Genomic DNA, 24,109 nt, shown 5'->3' on the forward strand with positions numbered 1-24,109 from the left:
TTTTCCCTTCTGTTTTATCCCTTTGGATCAGGGATATCTGAAACTATCAATTGTTGACCTATACCCATCTCACTCTTGTATCTCGGGAGCAGAAAATCCCGTTTTCAACTTTCACAGGCCCAACAGATGGAGAGGGATTTTGTTCCAGGAGGGATTAGACCCAAAGCTTCATCCATACCTAATTTAGATGATTTGGTGATGAGATTTGGGACTTGGGAGCTGATGAGATTTAGATGTGATTTTGGATTTGAGTTGATGCTATAATGGGTTGAGACTTGGGGGGAACATGGGGTGACATGAATATATTTTGCCTATTTGTGAGATGGAACATGAATCTTTAGGGACCTGGTGGCAAACTGTGCAGCTGATATCATGACCTGAGCTGAAGGCAAAGGCTTTAACCCACTGAGCCACCCAGGTCCCCCCAAGAGGGGGCATTTCATTACAAAGAAGGTCCTCATTTTGCTTAATGCCTGCTATATTATGTTATAATGAAGTGAAATATACATTAACTGGACCCAAATGGACTATTTTAAGGCTTTAATATTTGCTATTTATAACAGGTTTTTATAGTTATCTTGCTCTATGTCAGTTCAAACCTCTAGACAATATCATTTTGCTCTAGAAGTCCCCTTTCCCTTGTAAATCACAACTCTAACCTACATTTGGCAATTACAATCTTGAGCTACTACAATAGCAGACTTGCTAACAATTTTTCTAGAACATGCAATAGAATTGAATTTCACATGAAGACTTTTATTTGGTTCAACAGAATTGATAAAAATGTGCTAAAATAAATTCTTGAAAGAAATTTGTATATACATTTTTTGGTTGGTCTGAATCTGGGGACCATATGGCTTAATAGTTTGAGCATTCTTTTCCAAACTTTTTAGATTGTACATTCCTATCATTAGATATTTTAAGTGCAACCCACAGCATATGTAAATTTTTATATTTATACACCATACAAACTTACTATATTATGCACAATGTATATCATATACAAAAACAATTTTTAAAAAACAAAACACAAAAATTAAAAGGAACCTCTGTCATATTTTAATCTTATACCCCAGCAGATCATTTTCTAGACACACAGACATGTCCACAGTCATCTGGAGACTGATGATAGCAAAGTTTGGGTGGTGGAGACAAGCAGACCAACTTCTTCTCTCCAGACATTGTGATCTCTGACAAGTTAAATTGGTTTTCTGAGTGAATTAATTCACTTAAGCACATCAGACAAGTAGACATATCCCTGGAAAACAAAAAGAGCTTAACCCACGGTAGGGCAGTAGTTGTGGTTATTATTATAGTATATTATAGTATTATTATATATTATTATATTAATATAGTTTATGTATATTATTATAGCATAACATTATTATAGTATTTATAACACTTATCCAAAAAAAACATGTCAGACTTTTTGCTTTGTGTTTCTTCTGGGTTTCAGCTTTGCGTGGGGGGAAAAAGTGATTTTTTTGGTAAGCAAAGAGTTGCCCTTCTTGAGAAATGAACTTCTTTTTGATTTCCAAGGTCTCTTTCTACCTATAATACTGGTCTCAGTGGCATTGGTGTTCTGATCGTTCTGTCTTCCACTAGCCTTTCTGGTTTACTGGTTTGCCCTTGTCGATTTCATGATGTAGGTTTTGTGTTTGCACATGGGCTGCCATTGACAGACTTCTGGAGAACAGAAAAAAAAAAAAATTCCAGTTTATGTACCTTTAGTTCCATTTCTTACATAAACCAGAAAAGAAATGCTTTCTTTCTTTTTTTAAAGATTTTATTTATTTATTTGCTAGAGAGAGAGTTAGAGAGGGAACACAAGCAGGGGGGGTGGGAGAGGGCCAAGCAAGCTTCCTGCTGAGCAGGGACCCCCCCCCCCCGATGCGGGTCTCCATCAGGACCTGAGTAGAAGGCAGTCGCTTAACAACTAAGCCACCCAGGTGCCCCAAAGAAATGCTCTTTTACTTAAAAGTTTTATTATAAAGAGCATTCCCTAAGGTGGTAGGATCTCTTTGGTTCAGTGAGGGGCACAGACTCTCATTTCCAAGAGGAAAAAGGCATTCTCATATTTTCTTCTCCATCTCTGGCCTCCTGAGTTCTTCCCAACAAACATGATTAATGCACTCTGTACTTATTGATAAATATTACATTCCCTTATATTTAATTAACCCACCCTTCTATAATAGTTTGCGGTTTATTAAGTGCTTTTCCAATTATGGGAAGAGTCCCGTAAGTTGGTTTAATCACGGCAGAATGATTTCTTGGGAAGAGAGATGTTGGCTTCTTATTCTTGAGTCTGAGAGATTTTTATTCCTTTGCATTTTGAAACTACCACTTCCTCCTCTGACCCCCACCCCACCTTGCACACACCCCCACTCAGGGCAGTCAGGTGTAAAATTAGAAGGAAAAGAAATAATGCAAGCGTGGAAAATATGAGATAACATTTCTAAAAATAATGCTGGTAAGAGAAGCAGTCCACTTTGAAACCAGTAAGAGGGTGTTAAGCCCTCTCCAGATCGCATTTCTCAATCATTCTTCATGGGTGCTGCCCTCCCACAGCAGACTAGAACCTCACATTTCTCAATAGCTTTCCTGGGTCACTTACCTACGATTTTAGAAGATTGCCCAATGTTTGATGCCATGTTTCTTTTTATATCCCAGAGAAGTGCATGTTCCCACCACACTTCCTTCTTTGCTGATTTCCTCCTCATCCTGTGTTGTTTACTTCTGCCCACTATGAGGGGCCAGCCTTCGGTTAAGTTGTGAAATCTGTAGAATGTTCTCCAGGCTTCTCCAACTTCCAGCACCTCTCCGCAGTAAGCTGATGAGATGTCTTGGAGAATTATTAAGCCCATTCTGTCTACCTCCTAACAATGAAAACTCGGACAGGTTGGAGAGAAGTTGTAATTTGAACTAGAATAATATGCTTAAGAACAAAAGCTGCTTGAGAATGAGATCACTGAGTTGAGACAGGACACAAAATCTTATATATATATGGTTGTATGTAATTACGTATATATCTGATAGGTATATACACATAGATATACAATTATACTTGTTATAAATGTAATACATTCTTGTTGTAAGAAGTAAAATAAATCAGAGGTGTAGAAAGAAGAAAACAAAAACACATGAATTTACCCTTTTCTGCTCCCTCACATCTTACTGTCACTAATTCAGTGTGTATCATTCTACCCTTTGTCTATGCCCCTTTTCTTAGCTATTTTGGAAGAGTTCCTACAAATATGTCCTATTACGGCCCCTGGAGGGAGCTGTTAAACATAGTTCACTACTCCAGTGTTTAAAACCTTCCAATGAATCCCCACTTCCTGCAGAGTAAAAGGCAAAATCCAGGCTAGGTCAGCCTCTCCACTGCAACTCAGACTTCCTCTCCTGACACTGCTTACTTCCTCTGGGTTGGCCAACATGTTTCCCGTGATCTTCCTTTAACACACAAGGCTCTCTCCTGCCATATGGCCTTCTGGAAGTGTCTGTTCTCTGCCTGGATTCCTCTTTTCTCTGATACTCATGTGACTAATTCCTTCATGTTCTTTATGTCTCTGCTCAGGTACCATTTTTTTTTTTTTAAGATTTTATTGATTTATTTGACAGACAGAGATCACAAGTAGACAGAAAGGCAGACGGGGGCGGGGGGGAAGCAGGCTCCCTGCTGAGCAGAGACCCTGATGCAGGCCTCCAGCCCAGGACCCTGGGATCATGATCTGAGCCAAAGGCAGAAGCTTTAACCCACTGAGCCACCCAGGTGCCCCTCAGGTAACATTTTTTCTAACATTTTTCTAACTTCGTGGTCTTCCTACCCTACCCTTGTTGCTCTGCTAATTTCTGGAAAGGGATTCAGGGAGATTAAAACCCTACACCGCTGCTGTAGGTAGCATCCTTCCCAGAAATGTCTATCATGTTTGCTTTAAATTCAACAAATGGATAGAAATTAGGCTCCTATAATTTCTGTGGTTAAATCCAGGGGGTGCCTGGATGGCTCATTTGGTTAAATGTCTGCCTTTGGCTCAGGTTATGTTCTTGGGGTCCTAGGATAGAGCCTCATGTCCGGTTTCTTGCTCAGTGGGGAGCCTGCTTCTCCTTCTCCCTCTGTGGCTCCCCTTGCTAATGCTATCTCTCCCTCTGTGTTAAGTAAATAAATTTTTTTTTTTAAATTTATTTGACAGAAACACAGTAAGAGAGGGAACACAAGCAGGGAGAGTGGGAGAGGGAGAAGCAGGTTTTCCCACTAAGCAGGGAGCCCTAAGCAGGGCTGGATCCCAGGACCCAGGGATCATGACCTGATCCAAAGGCAGATGCTTAATGGCTGAACCACCCAGATACCCCTCAAATAAATAAAATCTTAAAACAAACAAACAAATGAAAATCCTCTCACAGTATACCCTTTTTTTTTTTTAAAAGATTTTATTTATTTATTTGACAGAGAGAGATACAAGCAGGCAGAGAGGCAAGTGGAGAGAGGAGGAAGCAGGCTCCCCGCCGGGCTCTCCTGAGCCGAAGGCAGCGGTTAACCCACTGAGCCACCCAGGCGCCCTCACAGTATACCCTTTTAAAGTTCTGTTTAACCTTGGGATTTTGTCACTGAATCTTTCACTTGAGAGATCTCTCCTTCTCCCTTTTAACTGGGATTCTTGGGTGCCCGATTTGCTGTCCAGAAGGCCCAGACTATGTGTCCCTCTCTAGTCTGGCTTGTTCTGGATTATGCCTTCCTCTCCTCTCATGTCTTATCAAAATCTATTTGGGTCTGTGGGCACTTTCCCCAAAAGGCATACTCACTGCGGGGGGTGGGGCAGGGCGGGGCGGGAAGCTGGAAAACCCATGTATTTCCTTAATAATCCAAAGACAAGCATTTCAAATGTGGGCATTCAGACATCGAATTCAAGCATTTTTCCAGCTTTCTATCAGATGTATTCTGTACCTAGCAGCCAAGGAACAGAAACCTTCCGTCTTTCATGACAGTCCAGGGGAATGAAAAAGAATTTAGAGCTGATCACGACTTCTCGCATAAAATTTTTATCACTTGAAGTACATGTTGCATCAAGATAGGAAAGGTCAACAAGCAAGATGGCTTTCCAGTCCTTATGCTTTTGAAGTACTTACTTTCTCATCCAGTTCCTGAAAGCAAGGAACTAGACAGTAAAAACAGCATGAGCTCCAGACAGCTGCGAAACCAAGATAACTGCCATTTCCCAGGAAGGCATACGTCACAAGCACTAGGACGCTGATTGGAATTAAATGAGATAATCTTGATATTGATGATATGTACTGACAGCTCCATATCGCTGAATTCCTCGTCTGTTCTCTCTGTTTTTAAATCAATTGAGTTCATATTTTTTCTTTGCCTTTGCCAGCTCCTTTTCACTGTTCTGTTAAGGTTTGCGTTGGCCTCCGTCATATAAATGGACAAATGAAATCAAAGATCTAATCCTGTTGGGTTAATAGCAGTGATATTTCTAAGGAGGGGCAGTGTTCTGGGTGGGGAGTGGTTAGAGATTACACAATTTACAAATTTTTTAAGACTCCTTTTTCTATAATGACATAAAGCAAAGAGTCTGTTTCCTAAGAAAAACCGCATTGTTTTTTAAATGCATCTAATGTCAAATGTTCCTGGTCTGTTAGTTGGAAGTGACTACATGCTCGTTTCATTGTCACGGGATTCTCCACACATTCTCTCAATATTTGTTTCACTAATATAATAAGTGTTGACGTCAGTACGCTTTCCTCGCTTCCAACTGTATTCACTCCATGATGGTATCAAATAGTTTCCTGGATGAAAGAGAGAATCATAAATATTTTATCGTGGTAGAATCATTATGCCAAATACTTCCTGATCATCTCTTTGAACTGTTTATTTTTTGTTCTCAGTGGGACACAAGTTGAATGACAGTTTTGGGTGTTGACATTATACGTGTTATTGGAAATATTTTACATGTGAATTGAGCCATACTTTGACTTTTGACTTTGACATACTTAACCACACTCTATCTATTTTATCTATATGTATTGCATGTTGAAGTAGAGTATATTACTTCTATTACATAGCAAACATTCATTTGTATTTGTAGTTATGAATTTCATTTTCATTCTGCATCTACATTCTGCATCTACCCTAAAGTCCATGGAGCTCACAATTATTTTATAAGTATTATAGCAAAGATCAGTGCTAGCTAAAAAGACTCCTACCTCCAGAGACTCAGCATTCAGATGCGATACCTCATTCCAAGAAATTCTGAGTTCGGTTTTTGGAGAAGTAAGGCTTCCAAAATACTGGCATCTTCTCAACGAGTTGTTCAGCATAATGAATATACTAGCTTAAACTTTTTAAAAAGTCAGTTTGCAATGATTTATAATGATTCAGGGAGACACAACTTAAAATGCAAATGTTAAACACTAGTCAGCATCCATCCCAAATTAATTCGGCCATTAGACTCCAACATGAAAGTCCAAGCAGCCAAGGTGCATTCAAAATGCTTATAAAGTATTCATCATATAGTCAGCAGGAAAACTTCCAAATTTATCTTATAATGCCTCCTTTATTTTCAAGGAACACAGCAAGCAGAATGGAGAACTTTATTTGAAAGGTGGTACGGTCTTGAAATCATAGTAGGAACTTACTCTACAGTTACCACAGTTCAACCAATGTGTCCACGTGTCCAAGAAGTAAGCTGGATCTTGTGTATTTTATTCGCTTTTAACTTTATTGATAGAAACTTCCAAATTTGATCATTTCATTAAATTAACACACCGATAGAGAGTCTGCTTGTTAGCAACAGAGAACCGGGCTCTTTACTGGTCAAAATCAAAATATACGTATTTAGAGGTTGTGCTCCCAGGAGCTCTGAGATAGCAATACGACGATAGAGTTGTAAGTCCAAGCTCCCAGCTCCAATCCACAAAGGCCTCACAAAGCAACTTGAGAGGTTCTTCAAATACCATGTGCTAAATCCCATTTTCATAATACTGGCAAGATCTGAAGTTCATAAAAAATAAATAGATCTGGCGTGGTTGTCCGCTAGCATTTCTCTCTGCCCTTCTAGACGGACGCTCAGCCTTGCTTTCCATGTGGGGAGCTTCCACTAGAGGATCTGCAAAGCCTGGGATCTTTCTCCCCGGCCTCTGGCTGTGCTCTCCCTATGGGAGTTATCAGCGGAGGCACAGAGAGTGGTTAGAGAGCCCTCTGACAGTTTCTTGCCAGGCAGTCTCTCTTCCACTATGGCTTTTGAGGGTGACCCTCGTTAACATCTGCAACTCTCTCTGGGTTCAGGAACCCAACGTTCTCCTTCTCCTCTCCAGGCTTAGAGGGTTTAAATCTGGGCTGGTGAGACTCAGTAGACACTTCTGGGCACTTGGCCTTTCCTTTATGATTCTGTTCATTCTGCCCTTCCAGCCAATGTTCCCTCCACTGAACTCTCTCACATTAACCCTTTGAGTTCATTGTGCTTCCGGACCAAATGCCTGGTTTGGTCTTCCTCCTTGCCACGACCCTATCAATCGGTGCCTCTCCTTCTCATCAGTCATATGATCACCATCAGCACCACAGAAAAATACCAGTAGCTTACTAAGGCCCGACGGAATGCTCAGCACATGCCAGGTATTTTATCTCTCTTCTTAGCTCAGTTGTAGACTTGCACACATCCATGAAGGGGTTGCAATTATTCTTTCAATTTTGCAGATGATGTTAGTAACTTGGCTAAAGTCTCTCATCTAGCAAGTCATGAAGCAGAGCTTCAACGCAAAAACATTGACTGGGGAAACCCTACTTTCAACCACTCGACTTCATTTCTTTCCCATACATAGCTGCCTAAAGAGTTGGTATGAGGACCCAAGCCAGGAGCTTTTTATCTTAAAATACCTAAGTATTTCCTTTACCTTATCTGTATCTACCTTGAAAGTCTAGATCTCAAGGACTACAATATTCTATCCAAAATGCTAATATTGAAAGAAGCAGTATGTCTACCATGCTGAAGACATGTTGTCCCATGGGTGGTTTGTACCTTGGAAGCACAGAGTGACCCATGTAACGTCTGAAGATACATGCCATTAGACAGACGGGATGCCTTAGGAAACAAGTAGCTTTCACATAAACATTGTGGCTGCCAAGAAGACTCAGACCCAAATGGCCATAGGGGCTTGGTGGGAAGAGGGAAGACGGGTCAACAGAGGAACCACCCACAGGAAATTTTCAGGATTTGGTAGTTTGGTTTTGAAGATACACACCACCTGTTTCACACGCTTTCTCATTCATCTTTACTCTTACTTACTTACATGTTTTCATCTTCCATTGTCTCTTCCCAAATATTATCCACAGCAGTATTCTAAGCTTAATGAAATACCATCCCCCCAAAACACCTCTCAGCCTAAGGATTTCAGAAGATACCCCCAAAATAGCCAATCTGCTACTTGGGTTATATGACTATCCTCTTTTTCAGGGGCACCTTATGATTCTCTAGTTGGAATGGACACATCTCTTATGCATTTTATGCTTTCAATTTCCACTCATTTTTCTCTTCTTCTTTTCTTTTCCTAATTCACTTACTCTCTCCTCTTTAGGATTTTCATTGTCTGAAATTTATCTATCATCACTCATTTTAGGAATCAGGGCACCTCCCCGCTGAACCCTTCACCTGTGACAAGAATAATCAGGCATCAAGCACCTGGAAATCAGGTACTCCAAGGTGAGTCATACCACTCCTCATTGTGCTCTGAGGCTCTCATGTCCTACTCTTCTGTCCAGAAACAATGTCTCTCATTCAATTTTTAAAGTCAACAGATTAGAATGGAGTCAGACAAAAGCAAAGCTGTGCAACTGTCCAGTTCTAACTGAGGTTTTATGCTGAAGCCTTTGTACCCCTTAGACAAGAGTGCATTGACTGTTTGAAGACACGGAGTGCCCGTACTAATACCATCTCCAATTGATGTAAACAGACATCGTTTCCTCAAACAAAACTGCCCTTTAGAATAAATATTAGCATGCTATATGTAAGGATTTTTTTTAACCTTTATTATTTAGAACAAAAAACAAAAGCTGCCCAGATAGTCAGAAAACAGTGGGGCATATGTTCCTACCAGCTAAACCCTCTCTTTGATCCCTTGGAAAGAAAACCACCCGTGATCATTTTTAGGACATGTTGTCCTAAATGTTCAAATAAATAAAAAGCTAGGAGGACTGAGTGTGGAAAGAAAGTGAAATGGGGATCACAGTCATGTCTTTAGCATCATGGTGTTTTTTTTTTTTTTTTTAAGATTTTATTTATTTATTTGACAGACAGAGATCACAAGTAGGCAGAGAGGCAGGCAGAGAGAGAGAGGGAAGCGGTCTCCCCACCAAGCAGAGAGCCCCACGCTGGGCTTGATCCCAGGACCCTGCGATCAGGACCTGAGCCAAAGGCAGAGGCTTTAACCCACAGAGCCACCCAGGTCCCTTAACATCATGTTTTGTCGATAGAATCCAGAGGGAAAAAACAGAGTTGGCAGCTAAGAAAGAGCAGAGGAAAAGTGAGATCCTGTAGCAAATCTTTGTCCCAAATTAATTCCAGTGGCCACGCCATTCTCATGTACCCTTATGCAAAAACAAGGAGGAAAACGCAGACTAATAGACACTCATCTAAGCTTCTCTGAGCTGGAAATCGATGGTGGAAATGTCATATAACAGTGTTATTTTACCTGTCTTTTCATTTATTGAAGAGGCCAAACATTCTGCTAAATAATCTCTCCCTGGAATTTTAGAGTTTGGACGCTTGTCCTGGAAGCTCTAAACACAGATCCTGGTTAAAGTGAAAAAAAAAAAAAATCTGAACAGATATTAACCAAATTTTGACTTTTATGTCTTACCCAGATAGTTCCATTTTAATCCATTCCATTCAAACACTGAAGATTTGAAAAGATTTTATTTTCTTTGTGGGCCCGAGGGGAGTCCCATGTTCATTGTCTGTATTAGATGACATTAGAAATAGTCCCAAGAAATAAAGTGTGTTTAAGTTTATTTTTAAAAGGTAATTACATTTCCAGAATTACTTCCAAGATTACATCAGGCTTCCTTCATTTAGCATTTTAAAAGATAGAATGATATTTTAATTTGTGATCTGTGACTGCCAGAGCCTTTTAAAAACCAAACACAAGTTCATGGCCTTATTTTTATCAACACGTCTCTTCATTTCAACAATCACTGATTTTTTTCTAATTTTAAAATTTCCCAACACATCCATAAAATACACTCGAGCTGACATGAGTCATGTTATTACTGTGATTCAGGAAATTCATTGACAGACCAGCTCAGGACACCCAGCTTATAAAATGAAATGATATGTGAGCTTCAACACTGGTGTTAGGGAAAGAGGGTCTAAGCTTGTCATATGTAAATAGGAGTCTCAAAACAGAGGTGACTGATATTTGAAGAGAGTAATCATTCTGAGAACTATAAAGACGGAGGAGAACTAAAACCTCTCTGTCCATCCTCTGGGCAATCATTTCCTAAATCCTTGAGAAAATTATAGATTGGATGCCAAGAGGAGATTGATGCTTTATGCTTTATAGGACTACATAAATTTGGGTTGGGAAGTGATCTCAGAATTTTTTTCACATGGAGTCTATAACTGTCCTGTGCTTTTAAAAATTCAACTATTAGAAGCTGGAGTGCCTGGGTGGCTCAAGTGGTTAAGTGTCTGCCTTCGGCTCAGGTCATGATCCCAGGGTCCTAGGGTGGAGCCCCACATTGGGCTCCCTGTACAGGGGGGAGTTGTCTTGTCCCCCCCTCACCCCTCCCCCCAGCTCATGCTTTCTTCCTCTCTCTCTTTCAAATAAATAAATAAAATCTTAAAAAAAAAATCAGCTACTAAAAGTAATGCTTACTGCTAGGATTTTCCCTGTATCCCCTGGTTATTTATCTACCAAATACCCCCATACCTTTGTCTCCCTGATTCTCATATGGTGAAGAAAAACATTCTCTGGGACCTCTCTTATTTTTTATTATATTTTCATTTATTTTTTAAAGATTTATTTTTTTAATTTGCAAGAGAGAGGATGGTGGAAAGGGCACAGGAAGAGGAAGGGAGAGAATCTTAAGCAGCCTCCCTGTGGAGCCCATCTTAGGGCTCAATCTCACTGAGCACCTGAGATCTTGACCTGAGCTGAAATCAGGAGTCAGATGCTTGACTGACTAAGCCACCCAGGTGCCCCTGGGATCTCTTTTATAAGGGCACCAATTTCATTCATGAGAGGTCCTGCCTTATTGCCTAATAGCTTCCCAAAGTCACCTCCTCCTGATACCACCACCTTGGAGGTTAGGATTCCAACATACGGATTTTGGGGAGATGCAAACATTCAGTCCTTAATATAGCCAAAGCATCGTCTCCCGAATGCCAATTCCTGTATCTCTGCAGTCCTGAAGGACTGGTGTCCTTCCAAGAAGAGGGAGTTAAAACACAGGCATGCACACAGGAAAGACCGTGTGAAGACACAGGGAGAAGAGAATCTTCTGTAAGCCAAGGAGAGAGGACTCAGGAACAGCCCTGCCAATACCCTCACCTGGGACTTCCAGCCTCCAGAACTGTGAAGAAATACATTCCTGTTGTTTAAACCACCTACCTAGCCTGTGGCCCTTGGTTATGGGAGCCCCAGAAGACTAATATCATTCTGACTTCTAATGTTACAATGTTGTAGCAGTTTTCAAAACTGGACATAACATATTTCTTTAAAGTGATACACATGGGACGCCTGGGTGGCTCAGTTGGTTAAGCAGCTGCCTTCGGCTCAGGTTATGATCCCAGCGTCCTGGGATCGAGTCCCACATTGGGCTCCTTGCTCGGCAGGGAGCCTGCTTCTCCCTCTGCCTCTGACAAATAAATAAAGAAAATCTTAAAAAAATAAATAAATAAATAAAAAATAAAGTGATACACATACCTGGGGCATCTGGGTGGCTCAGTGGGTTAAGCCTCTGCCTTCGGCTCAGGTCATGATCCCAGGGTCCTAGGATCGAGCCCCTCATTGGGGGGCGGTCTCTGCTCAGTGGGGAGCCTGCTTCCCTTTCTCTCTCTGCCTGCCTCTCTGCCTACTTGTGATCTCTGTCTGTCAAATGAATAAATTTAAAAAAGTAATACATATATGCTTTGTTCACTGTCAGAGTCTTGATGTTTTTCGAGTAACAGTGTGGCATCAAAAAAATGACTCATGTGTTTGTTTTCCTCAGCATGCAGATCTATATTTTATTCTCTTTAGTATACTGTAAAAGCCAATATACTGCTGAAATTTATACTGGAATTGCATGGAATCTGTAGGTCAAACCTGGTAAAACAAACATCCTTAAAAATATGATACTTTCTATCAGTGAAGTTTTCTCCATTTTATTTTGGTCCATTTCGTTGTATAGACAACGAAATATATTTAAGTTTCTTCTCATAATTTCCTTACATGTTTTTCTTTCCTTTACAACAATGACAGCATCTATTAATGTGACAAATTTATTTTATTCCTTTCTATTTTTATACTGTTTATGTTGTTTTTGTTTTCTTAAGGGTCGAAGCTAGAACCCAACTAGAATGTTAAATACAGGGCGCCTGGGTGGATCAGTGGGTTAAGCCGCTGCCTTCGGCTCAGGTCATGATCTCAGGGTCCTGGGATCGAGTCCCGCATCGGGCTCTCTGCTCTGCAGGGAGCCTGCTTCCTCCTCTCCCTCTCTCTGCCTGCCTCTCTGTCTGCTTGTGATCTCTGTCTGTCAAATAAATAAATAAAATCTTTAAAAAAAAAAAAGAATGTTAAATACAAATGGTAATGTTATACATGCTTGTTGTGCTGCACATTAAAATACAAACATCTTTTAATATCTCATTAGTAAGCTCTTCAATTCTTATTGATTTGTTATGTCCTTTTGCATTTTTAAGATGACAATGTCTATTCCTACTTTAAAATCATAATTTCCAAAGCATATTTTCTAATGCAGACCATCCACTTATTCTTGGGATAAACTCACATTGGTTTTAATGTATTAGCTTTTTCATTTAATGTTACATTATGTATGTTAATTTTTTAAAATTTTTAAATTTATGTTTATATATATGAATGACCTATCAGGTGTATGTATGTTCTTTTCTCGTTTTGCTTACATACATTTTAATGCAAAATAGTTTATATTTTGTGATTATAACTATATTAGTAAGTTTTATTTGGATATCTGTTTTCAATGTAATGCTTATAATAAAGACCTCAAGTCCAGGATCATGCATCTTAATATGTGATTTTTAAATACTTTGATAGTTTCATACTTTTTCTTAAGATTTACATCTGTGTTAGGTATATTCATCTTTGATAAGATATGATTGTTGGATAGCCTCTCTATTCCTATCAAGGTGCAAGCCATATGTGTCTCCTTGTATGTCTGGGCGTATTTGTTCCCTATTGCTGGGATAACAAATTACTTCAAAACTTAGCTTAAAACAACTATACATCTCCCAGAGTTTCTATTGTTCAAGAATTTGAGGGCAGCTGAACTGATTCTGTCTTGGAGTCTTCAACGACATTATAGTCCATATGTTACCAGAGCTGTAGTCATTTCAAGGCTTGAACTGAGGTTAGAAGATTTACTTCCAAAATGGCTCATGCAAATTGCTTGCAAGTTGCTTCTGATTATTAGCAAGAAATCTAAGTTTTTTGTCACCTGGACTTTTCCTTTGGGGTTTCTTGGATATCCTCAGAACATAGTGGTTGGTTCTCCCAAAGCAAGTGATGCAAAAGGGAATAAGACAGAAGCCACACTGTCTTTCATAACCTCACATCAAAAGCCATACATATACCTTTCTACAATATCCTATTTTTGCAAAGGTCAGCACTATTCGATGTTTAAAGGAAAGATAAGGACATGAATGAATATCGGGAGACAAGACTATCAGGGCTATCTTGGAGGCTGGCTACCATGTTGAATCTATTAATGAATTATCCATTCTTTACCATGAAACTGAATATCCCTGTGGGTTTCAAATATGCATTATTATTTAAAATAGGATAATGCATCTCAACTTATTCCTCTCTTGCTTTTTTTCAAATTTTTATTTTCATTGGTAAATTTCAGAAATATTCTGTCAGTTTGAAAACACATGAGGAGAATTTTTTATTAATGCATATTTTACATGTTATAAAATTCACTATCTCAAGTAGGTGCGGTCATTTAGTGGCATTGCTCTGTTGTACATGAGAATACAGAGCGCTGTTTTCCATCTATAATTAGTGTATGCCTACCCTTTTTATTATTTTTGATCCTGTTTCTCAGTAGATTTTTTTTCTTTTTTCATTTGTTAAGTGAACATTTGTTACATTTATTCCTAGGTATTTTATACCTTGCTCCCATTGTGAATGAGATTTTTTGTGCCCATTATTTTTCCAAACATTTATTATTATACTTCAGAAAAACTATGGTAGCTTTTTAAAAAAATATGTTAATGTTTGTAATCATTGAACATTTATGTCTCTTGGGTTTTCAACACAGACAACTCTATCATTTGAAAATTATGATAATCTTATTACCACCATTTTATTTTTAACTTTTGACTGAATGTTAAGTTCTAATGAATTGATTAGTACTTTAGGAACTGTGTTAAATATAAATGTTTACCATCAGCGTATTCCTTGAGTTCTAGAATTAAGAGGGAATGATTCTAATAGCAAACACTCACAGAGCCCTGATTTTCCCACCAGGCACTTCCCTAAGTACTTTGCATACACATTATTCCTGAGCCAGCTTTATGAGATGATAGAAGCCCACTTTTAAAATGGAGACTCAGAGAAATGCAGTAATTTCCTAAAGGAGGAGGAAGAAGAAACTGGGAATTCAAACCTTTGTAATCTGATTCCTTCCTTAATTCCCTTAACTCTGAGCTACATCACCTCTCAAGGGCCTGTCTCTGTGGCCCCTGAAATCTTTTATTTATTCATTTTTATTTTTTTAATTCAATTTTATTTTTTTCAGTGTTCCCAAAATTCATTGTTGATGCACCACACCCAGTGCTCCATGCAATATGTGCCTTCCTTAATACCTACCACCAGGCTCACCCAACCCCCCACCCCCCTTCAGATTTTATTTATTTATTCATGAGAGAAAGAGAGAGGGAGGCAGAGGTAGAGGGAGAAGGAGGGTGGACTCTATTCCAGGATGCTGGGATCATGATCTGAGCCAAAGGTAGGCACTTAAATGATGGGGCCACCCGGCACCCAGCCACTGACATCTTTAGAAAGGCACACAATTCTGGAATTAAAACAGAGTTAACATGGTGTAAAGAAGCAAGGACTTGACCACTGTTTCATTAGAGTTGACCCTCATCTCTGAGATGGCATCTTAGATCAAAAGTTAAATTGGAAGGACTCACTGAGGCCAACTAGTCCCACCCACTGGGTTACAGATGAGAGAGAACAAGGAATCCACAGGGAAACGGCCTCTTTCGACCTTCCTCAGGTACCTAATAAAAGCCACCGGCCTATTAACAACCGGGTAAAAGAAAATGGAATTATAATGCGTGCCTTTCCACTGAAATGGAGGTAGATGCCCCTCCCCTATCCACAATGATAAATGACCAACAGGAATCCATGGTGGATGTGGAGATGGTTGAACCCATGTTCCTTGGGTTCTTGGACTGGATTGCACCGATTCTCTTGGATTTAAAAAGAGGCATACTCCATTTGTGTGAAAAGTTGGGGCCGTTTTCAAACTTTGTCTATGTTCATTGTACCATGAGCAACAGATACAAACAGAAAACCAACCAACAAACAAAAAACCAGATATACAAACACAAAACTTGAGAAACTTTAAACGTACCTGAAAAAAGGCCTGGATTTGTTTAGATTTTTCACACAGAAGTAAATCTGGTATTTCAGTTTTGGGGGGCGGGGGGTGGGAAGTTCAGTGTTGATTGTTTTCCTTTTAAGCATGTATATTTAAAAATAATTCATCTTCTAAAAAATTGTTGTAGTTATCGTTTTATGTTTTGAGGAGGGGGAATGCTACCGGTCCTATTGGCAAGGACATGTGGTTCTTTCATAGACACATGGAAATTCTTATTTTCGCTAACTTACTTTTTCTTTCCATGGAAGACTCTTTGGAAATGTAGCATCCTCATTTGGAATAGCAGCGAGTGGTGAAAATCCGTTTTTAGCATTTTGCCCATCATTTCCGCAAGGCCAATATTCTCCCCTGGAAAGATGACACTAGCTATGTCCTCAAAAAGCAGTCCATATTCCTTAAAATCATTCTAGGTTACCAGACTCGTTACTCTTTATTCTTTTTTTTTTTTTTAAATATTTAATTTATTTATTTGACAGAGAGAGAGAGATCACAAGTAGGCAGAGAGGCAGGCGGTGGGGTGGGGCACAGGCTCCCTGCTGAGCAGAGCCCAAAACAGGGCTCAATCCCAGGACCCTGAGATCATGACCTGAGCCAAAGGCAGAGGCTTAACCCACTGAGCCAGCCAGGCGCCCCAAGTTACTCTTTATTCTGACAAGATGGAAAGGGTTAATGATTTGTCTGTTTTCCCCACAAATCTTTCCAATTCAGTTTCCAGGTGTCTGTCACTGGCCCTTCACAAACAAAATACCGCAACAACTACAGGTCTTGCGTAATATGTTTGCTTTCTTTACTTGTAATTTGGATTATAAATTCAGTAAGAAATCTATCACTAATCTCACCAGCAACAAATGGAAAATGGTCAAATGACGCACAGTTTTGAGCTCCTCAGTGCATAAATTAGATTGAGTACGTCAATTGATTGGAATATTCTGACCTTTTCCCCTTTAAAAAGTATATTAGGGAAAAATAGGTTTGGATGACATTCTATGTTTAAAATATTCTGCATTAACAATTTAGGCATCTTCTTTGGTAAAGAGAATGGAAAGTTGGCAGGGAACACCAACACACTTACTACTAACCATGGCAAAATATCCAAAGTCTATTTTACACACTGTCTACATATGGACAGGCAGTATGTTATAGAGATGGTTTCATGAAATGCCCCACATTAGGGGAAATATGTGTTTTTTCTTAAGTGACAAGTAATAAGTCATTCTCTGCATATATTATGAAAAAGAACTTTAGAAGCTGGATACTGTTGTTTGTGTGTGTGAAATTCTGTTTGATCTGTATAGAACTGCAGTAAATAGTACATTTTTTTTGTTAAAAGTTTACTTCTAAATGAACAAAAGTAAACCACAAAATTAAAAATTAGCTGGAAAATTAGAATTATGTAGGGAACTGATCCTCTCTTTTAAGTGTAAAGATCTTTTGAATCACATTGTTTAGTCTTCTAAATATATGTATCTAGTGTGTGTGTATGTATGTGTGTATTTTTGCTAATATCTTCGTATTTTCAGAAGGAGAGACTTATCTTTGATTTGGAAAGAAATCTGTTAAGAAACCAATAAAATTAGACAATGTGGGGTAGCTGGGTGGCTCAGTGAGTTAAGCATCTTCCTTCGTCTCAGGTCATGATCACAGGGTCCTGGAATCAAGTTCTGCATTGGGCTCCCTGCTCAGCAAGGAGTCCCTGCCTCCCTCCACCTCTGCCAGCTTCTCTCCCTCTCCTTCTGCCAGCTGCTCCCCTTGCTTGTGCTCTCTCTCTGTGTCAAATAAATAAATAAGATCTCTTTAAAAGACATTAGACAAGGTATCGTCTTAAATCAGTTATATATGCACATGTCTGCTTGCCTGCATGTATATTTAATCTGTTTGAGATTTTGTTTGTTGGTACATCAAACCCTTAGTAATATTCATTTTGTTCTAATTGCTTGGTGGGAGTCATATATCTTCTGAAAAAGGTAGCTTTTTGTTTTGTTGTGATGTTCCATTGAAGATATAATGAAGGATCTCTATAGACCAATTGTAGGCCTTGGTACATTGATCCCTTTTGCTAGGTGGCGTGACACAGCAAAATAAACAGTTCCTGTATTACATATATATGTATATTTCATTTTCCAGTGAAATTAATAGGAATGTAGCCATTATTCCCAGTCGGAAACATCTGTTACACACCTCATGCCGAGGACATGCAGAGAATGTATAGAAATGTAGAGTGCAAAAGAACCACGTGAAAATACTTCCCTTTTCCTATGCTTTGGAGGAGGGATGACAATAGATAGATAGATAGGTAGAAAGATAGATAGATAGATAGATAGATAACATGTCATCAGTGTCCCTACATCTATCAACATCACTGCAAGGGAAGTGTGCTAACCTCAGAAGCGGCATCAGGTTTACGCGGAACTGGAATGGAGGTAATGACTGATTTTTTTCTTCTAGTTTGCGTTGTCCATAAATGAAAAAAAAGTTTTAACTTCCTAACATAGCGTCAATAAATGAGAAAAGTCAAATAAGTAGTAAATTCAATCTTCTACCTGTACCATATTTTACTTTGTATTCCAAGATGCTTTTACTAAGTCCAGTATTTTGCATCTGATTTCTTAGATAGGTAGTAGAGGTATTAGCAGCAGCCCAGACATGCGGTCCTGTAAGGATCAGAAATATAAAGTAGAACAACAGAAATGGGGGCTGATCATTCTAGCAGTCCCATGGCTTTGACAAGGCAATTAATACCTCTTGTCTTCGGAGAAGAAAACAGAGGTTGTGTGTATAGTTGGTTTGTGTGGTCATAGGTGGCTGGGCTAAGATCTAGTGTTCTTGGGGCCCAACTAATTTCTGTTTTTCTAAATTCCATTCCATATTTTTCTAAAAGTGTAGAATTTATGTTAATGAAAAATAAACTGGCTTTTCCTCAGGATTTTTCAGATTCTTAGCATGCCGAAGAATCTTCAAGAAGGAGTCCCGAGTCGCTCAGGCGATTAAGCCTCTGCCTTTGGCTCAGGTCATGATCTCAGGGTCCTGGGATCCGAGCCCTGTCTTCGCTGGGGTCAGGGGAGTCCCTGCTCAGTGGGGAGTCTGCTTCTCCCTCTCCTTCTGCTCTCCATACTCCGAGCCCATGCTTTCTCTTTCTCGCTCTCAAATAAATACATTCTGAAATTCTGAGCAGACATACGTCTCGAGGGGACACTGTTTAACCCACCACACCTGCCAAAAAAGCTTTCTGTTGGAAGGAAAGTTTCTTCTACTAAAAATAAAGCTTAAAAATTTAAGGTTTAGAAAGAGGAGCAGTAGCAACTCCTTACATTATCATGCAGCAAAACGAAAACAAGAAGGAGTCAATGAACCAAATAAAGAAATGGAAGAGACATCGTTGAATATAATTTGATTCCTGTTTTGCATAAAAGTGTAAAGAGAAATGTGAATGCTTTTTGGCTTCATATAGTTGGATTATTACAATAAACATATTTATATTTGTGCCTTGAACTTCTCACTCAAATATTATGACAACTTTGCTGTGACAGTTGACATAAATCTACAAAATTTGCTCTATTTATTTATTTATTTATTGCAAAAGTTTCTCAATTTGTTTTGGAGAGTGGGAGGACAGAGAGAGAGGGAGTGAGAGAGAATCTTGGACAGGTTCTTATGCCCAGTGGAGCCCAAGGCAGGGTTTGATCTCACCACCCTGAGATAATGACCTGAGTCAAAAATCAAGGGTCAGACACTTAACTGACTGAGCCAACCAGGTGCCCTGACATGTTCTTAATTTTACAGAAGTGCCATGATCTTTATTTTTATATAGTTACTATTCAGTTCATTTTATTAGTATTGTGTAGAAGCGATGTGTATCCAAGTGAGGGCTTGGAAAAATGAAGGACGTCTCCCTTCTCTCCTACCTCCTTCCCAACTATTAGCTTCAGTCTCTCATTTTCTGTAGAAGCAACCACAGTGGAAGGCTCTTTCTCTGGGATGCCTGGGTGGCTCCCTTTGTTAAGTGGCTGCTTTTGGCTCAGGTCAGGATCCTAGGGTCCTGGGATCGAGTCCCACATCTGGCTCCTGGTTCAGCAGAGAGTTTGCTTCTCCCTCCCACTCTGCCTACTGCTCTCCATGCTTTGTACTCTCCCTCCTATTAAATGAATAAATCAAACCTTTAAAAATTTCTTTTTCTTTTCTCTTTTTTTTAAATCTCTTGGTGATTATCCCATGACTTTAGGTGATATACTTTTATTTCATGATTTTATGCAATTTTAGCCAGCCAATGTTGGGCTAATTTATAATCTCTTCTGAATGGCAAGATAAAGCATTTTTAACTCCATTGCAGAAAAGCTGCTAATTCCAAGCAAAAGAAACTGTATATCATCATTTCAAATCCTTTTTTTTTTTTTTTTGCAGACAAAATCCTCTTTGAAAGATACATTTTTAATGTGGAGAGAAACAAATTGACCTTACTTGTAACCACCCAAGTAGTTAAAAGCAAGGATAAGCTGTACATTATACATTTAAGGCTGTTGATAAACCTTTTAGATGGGTTTGTGTGTGGGGGGGGGGTTGGGTGAATGAGAGGAAACAGAATCTAGCTTTTAAAATATACAATGCAAGTCCCATTCTCAGATTGTGTCTGGCTTCCAGAACCTGGATAACAATTACACTGTGTGGTAGACTGTAAGTGCTATCAATCTCAATTCTAGTTCAAGTTTAAACTTTCAGCCAAACATGGCAAAGCATAAATGGAATTGCATCCCAAGCCTTAAGCCTTATTGGGTTGAAATGAAAAAGGGGGAGGAAAAAGTCTTTAATTTTTGTTTTATATACACCAGGAGGAAAATAGAAATCTTTCATCTGAAATCATTCTGACAGTTTGACATCATATAAAGTGAGGTCTTCTGTTGCATGATGGGAGATCTTTTCAGTAAACTGAAGGTTTACACATATTTAAATGGTTGAAAGTCTCAGCAATTCTCTTGGTTACTTGGATTTTCTTTGTACTCTGATGACAGAAACCAAGTTTCTCCCTATACTTAAAGAACTTAGTCAGCTGACTTTCCCTAAAATTTCTAGATCTCCCCCCCCCTTTTTTTTTAACACCAGCCATAGCAGAAGTTTCCAGAGCCATTCCAACCTCTTTATTTGGACCTTCCTGGGGAGAAGCTTTACATCTTGAGAATGTCTAGTCTGGGCAGAGCTAGAAGGGAGGAAGATAAATCAGAAAAGAATGCTACCATTACTCAGGCGAAGGAGAAGACTTTCAGATTAAAAACAGCAACATCAGGGCACCTGCGTGGCACAGTGGGTTAAAGCCTTTGCCTTCAGCTCAGGTCATGATCTCAGGGTCCTGGGATTGAGCCCCGCACCCAGCTCTCTGCTCAGCAGGGAGCCTGCTTCCTCCTCTCTCTCTCTGCCTGCCTCTCTGCCTACTTGTGACCTCTGTCTGTCTAATAAACAAATAAATTCTTTAAAAAAAAGCAACAGTGATAACAACTTCATATTGCAGAACTCAGTGGTTTCAACCTAATATTTTAAATAAAAAGCTTTTTCATTATGTTTATTTTCTTGCCCAATAACATATTTGTGGTTGCATATCTCTGTGCTTTGTCTTAATTTATTTTCCTCCTATGAGTTTTTCCTCTACTTTTATTATTAAAAATTTCATGTCAGGAAAAAAAATTACACGGGTCTTGGAATTAGGTGATCATTTTTCAGTGATTTGCCATTGATTTGGCCGAATCAACAACTTTGAACTTTGAATGTAGATGTTTCCTGTTCGTTGCAATGCAAATTATTTTTGTCTCTTAGAGAAAATACATTTTTGTGAGTCCAATTCTCATTGGAACTGTTTTTAACATCTTACTGGGTTCCTCATTAATTAATAAGTTGCAGAAAATCTTTGATAGGTGTTTATTCTATGTAAGTCACAGTTTTGAGTTTTGGAAAACATTTGTACTTTGACGGTTGTCACTCATGATGGTTCCATATGTCTTGGAGATTAGAAGTTATTTTACAAGTAGTCGATTCCAAGGTATGTGCAAATCACACATTCTTACTCATAGTTGGGACTCAGCAATTCTTGTCTTTCGAGGAAATGGTACTCTAACAGAGGTTATATTGGGAAGCAATGAAAATCTTAATTTTAGGTCTCCAGGGAAAAATATAAAAGGAAAGGGAATGCCTTCTTAATGCACAGCTAAAATTTAAATACCATCTATTTTTCTTTTTAAGATTTTTTTCACCCAGTTATTTGAGAGAGAGAGAGAGCATGAGCGGGGGGGGGGTATAGGTCGGGGGAGAGGGAGAAGCAGATTCCCCAGAGTGGGGGAAGCCTGACTCGGGGCTCGATCCTAGGACCTTGAGATCATGACCTGAGCCAAAGGCAGATGCTTAATCATCTGAGCCACCCAGGCTCTCCTCATCTATTTTTCCTATCTCTGCCACAAGGGTAAGATCTATGCTCAATATACCAGACTGGGAACCCCTGCTAATACACTCAATGAATGTATAGATGTTTCGAGAAACCATCATTGCCCCTCATCTGGATTCAATAGGCATGCTGCTGAGAACGCCAACTCCCACCATATCTGGGAAAGCCATTATCTCCTAGAATTCGCAGTGGGACTTCCCCCTAGGAATGGGGAGTTCCTTTGCCCTCTAGAGGAGGGAAAACTACTCCATCTCTACTGGGGTCCCGTTGTCCTACCGCCATCTGGACCTGTAGAAATGCACTGTGCTTGCAATAGAACATGCACCATTGAAAGGGAGAAGAAAGCAGGGGTTCTGGACCGGCATATCTGGCTCCTTGTCCATCTCCTCACACCTGGCAGTGCTGCCTCCCGCAGCCAACAGGTATGGTATATACAACCAGGTCAAGATCCTAAAGCTGCCAACTTCCCTCTCCTCAAAACCTGGTGGCCATAGTCTCATTTCTTCTGATAAGATCATCTGGCTGCTGTCTTTATTCCCTCCAATGACTCAGTGGCCATTCTAGAACACATACAACTGCTTAATAAATTCACCCAACAATTCCTAAATAATAGTTGACAAAACCCATCCTTACTGAACACTGAAGAGAGCGCCCATGGGAAAAGCTGTCCTCCAAAATAGAATAGCCTTGGACATTATCACTGCCTCTCCAAGAGTTACCTACACCAATATCCAAGCAGCGTTATGTGTTCAGATCTGATGAGTTTGCTAAGGTAACATCTTTATTAAATCACATGAGATCACAAGTGAATGCCCTGAGATATCTTACCCCCAGCCGAGGGGGCTTAATAAATCAGTGGTTTGGATTATAGGGCTCTGGATGGAAGAAAAAAAAAAAAAAGGTACTTATTCTCTTAAGGTTACTGTAGCATCTACCTCCAATGAAGCCAGACAGTCACCAAATAAGCCACCTCATGTTAACAAAACTTGCGATTGCTTGGGGCACGTTGTGAAGAGGGTGCATCAGAGATTCTAGGAGTTGGTTCTCAGTAGAGTTGGAGGATAAGGAGAGGACATAACCTCAAGGTGACCCACCAGCGGTTCCTTACCCCTCCCTGTCCTTGAAATGCACAATGTATATTTCAACCCCCTGCAATGAACCGTTTCTATGGATACAGTCTTGAGAAGGATGAGATGCATGATGGAACCCCTTCAGGGCCTCTGGAGAAGTGTTTCAGGGGATGGAGTGGAGATGTACAGGTCTGGCGGCAACAGAGACAAACCCGGTAAGTTATGTCCCTCTGCCACTTAAAACTGCCACCTGCCCATGGGGAGTGGCCCTGCCTGCTCTGTCTTCTGTCTCTCCTGACCCTCCCTCTGTGTGCTGGCCAGTCTGTGAACCAACACTTTGTCCTCTTGCCTCCTCCTCCTCCCTTCTCTGGGCTCAAGCCCGAGGACCGGTAGCAGGACAGTTTAGAATTCCAGAACCCGCTCTAGGACCCCACGTTCTTGGCCCACCTCTCAAACTTTGAAGCCCGGAGCCTTTAAGAGAGCTGCTTAATTGTCCTCTGCCTCAGTTTCCTCTTTGGTAAAAAAGGGTGCCATCGTCATTATCGTCACCATCGTAATGTTGGGAGGATTTAATCAGCTGATAAATGTCAAGAGAGTTTTGACAAGGCACTCGAGGCTTAGCACACCGCCGAAGGGGAGCTGTGGCTTAGGGTGAATAAAGAGCCCACAGGAATATATTTATTTAAATGACCTTCTAACGTTAACTCTCCAAATCTGACTCAGTGAGGCCTCTTCCACTTTCAGTAGGTTATTACTACTGACTCCATA

The sequence above is a fragment of the Neovison vison genome, chromosome 5 (assembly GCF_020171115.1).
Source record: "Neovison vison isolate M4711 chromosome 5, ASM_NN_V1, whole genome shotgun sequence".
Lineage (NCBI taxonomy): Eukaryota > Metazoa > Chordata > Mammalia > Carnivora > Mustelidae > Neogale > Neogale vison.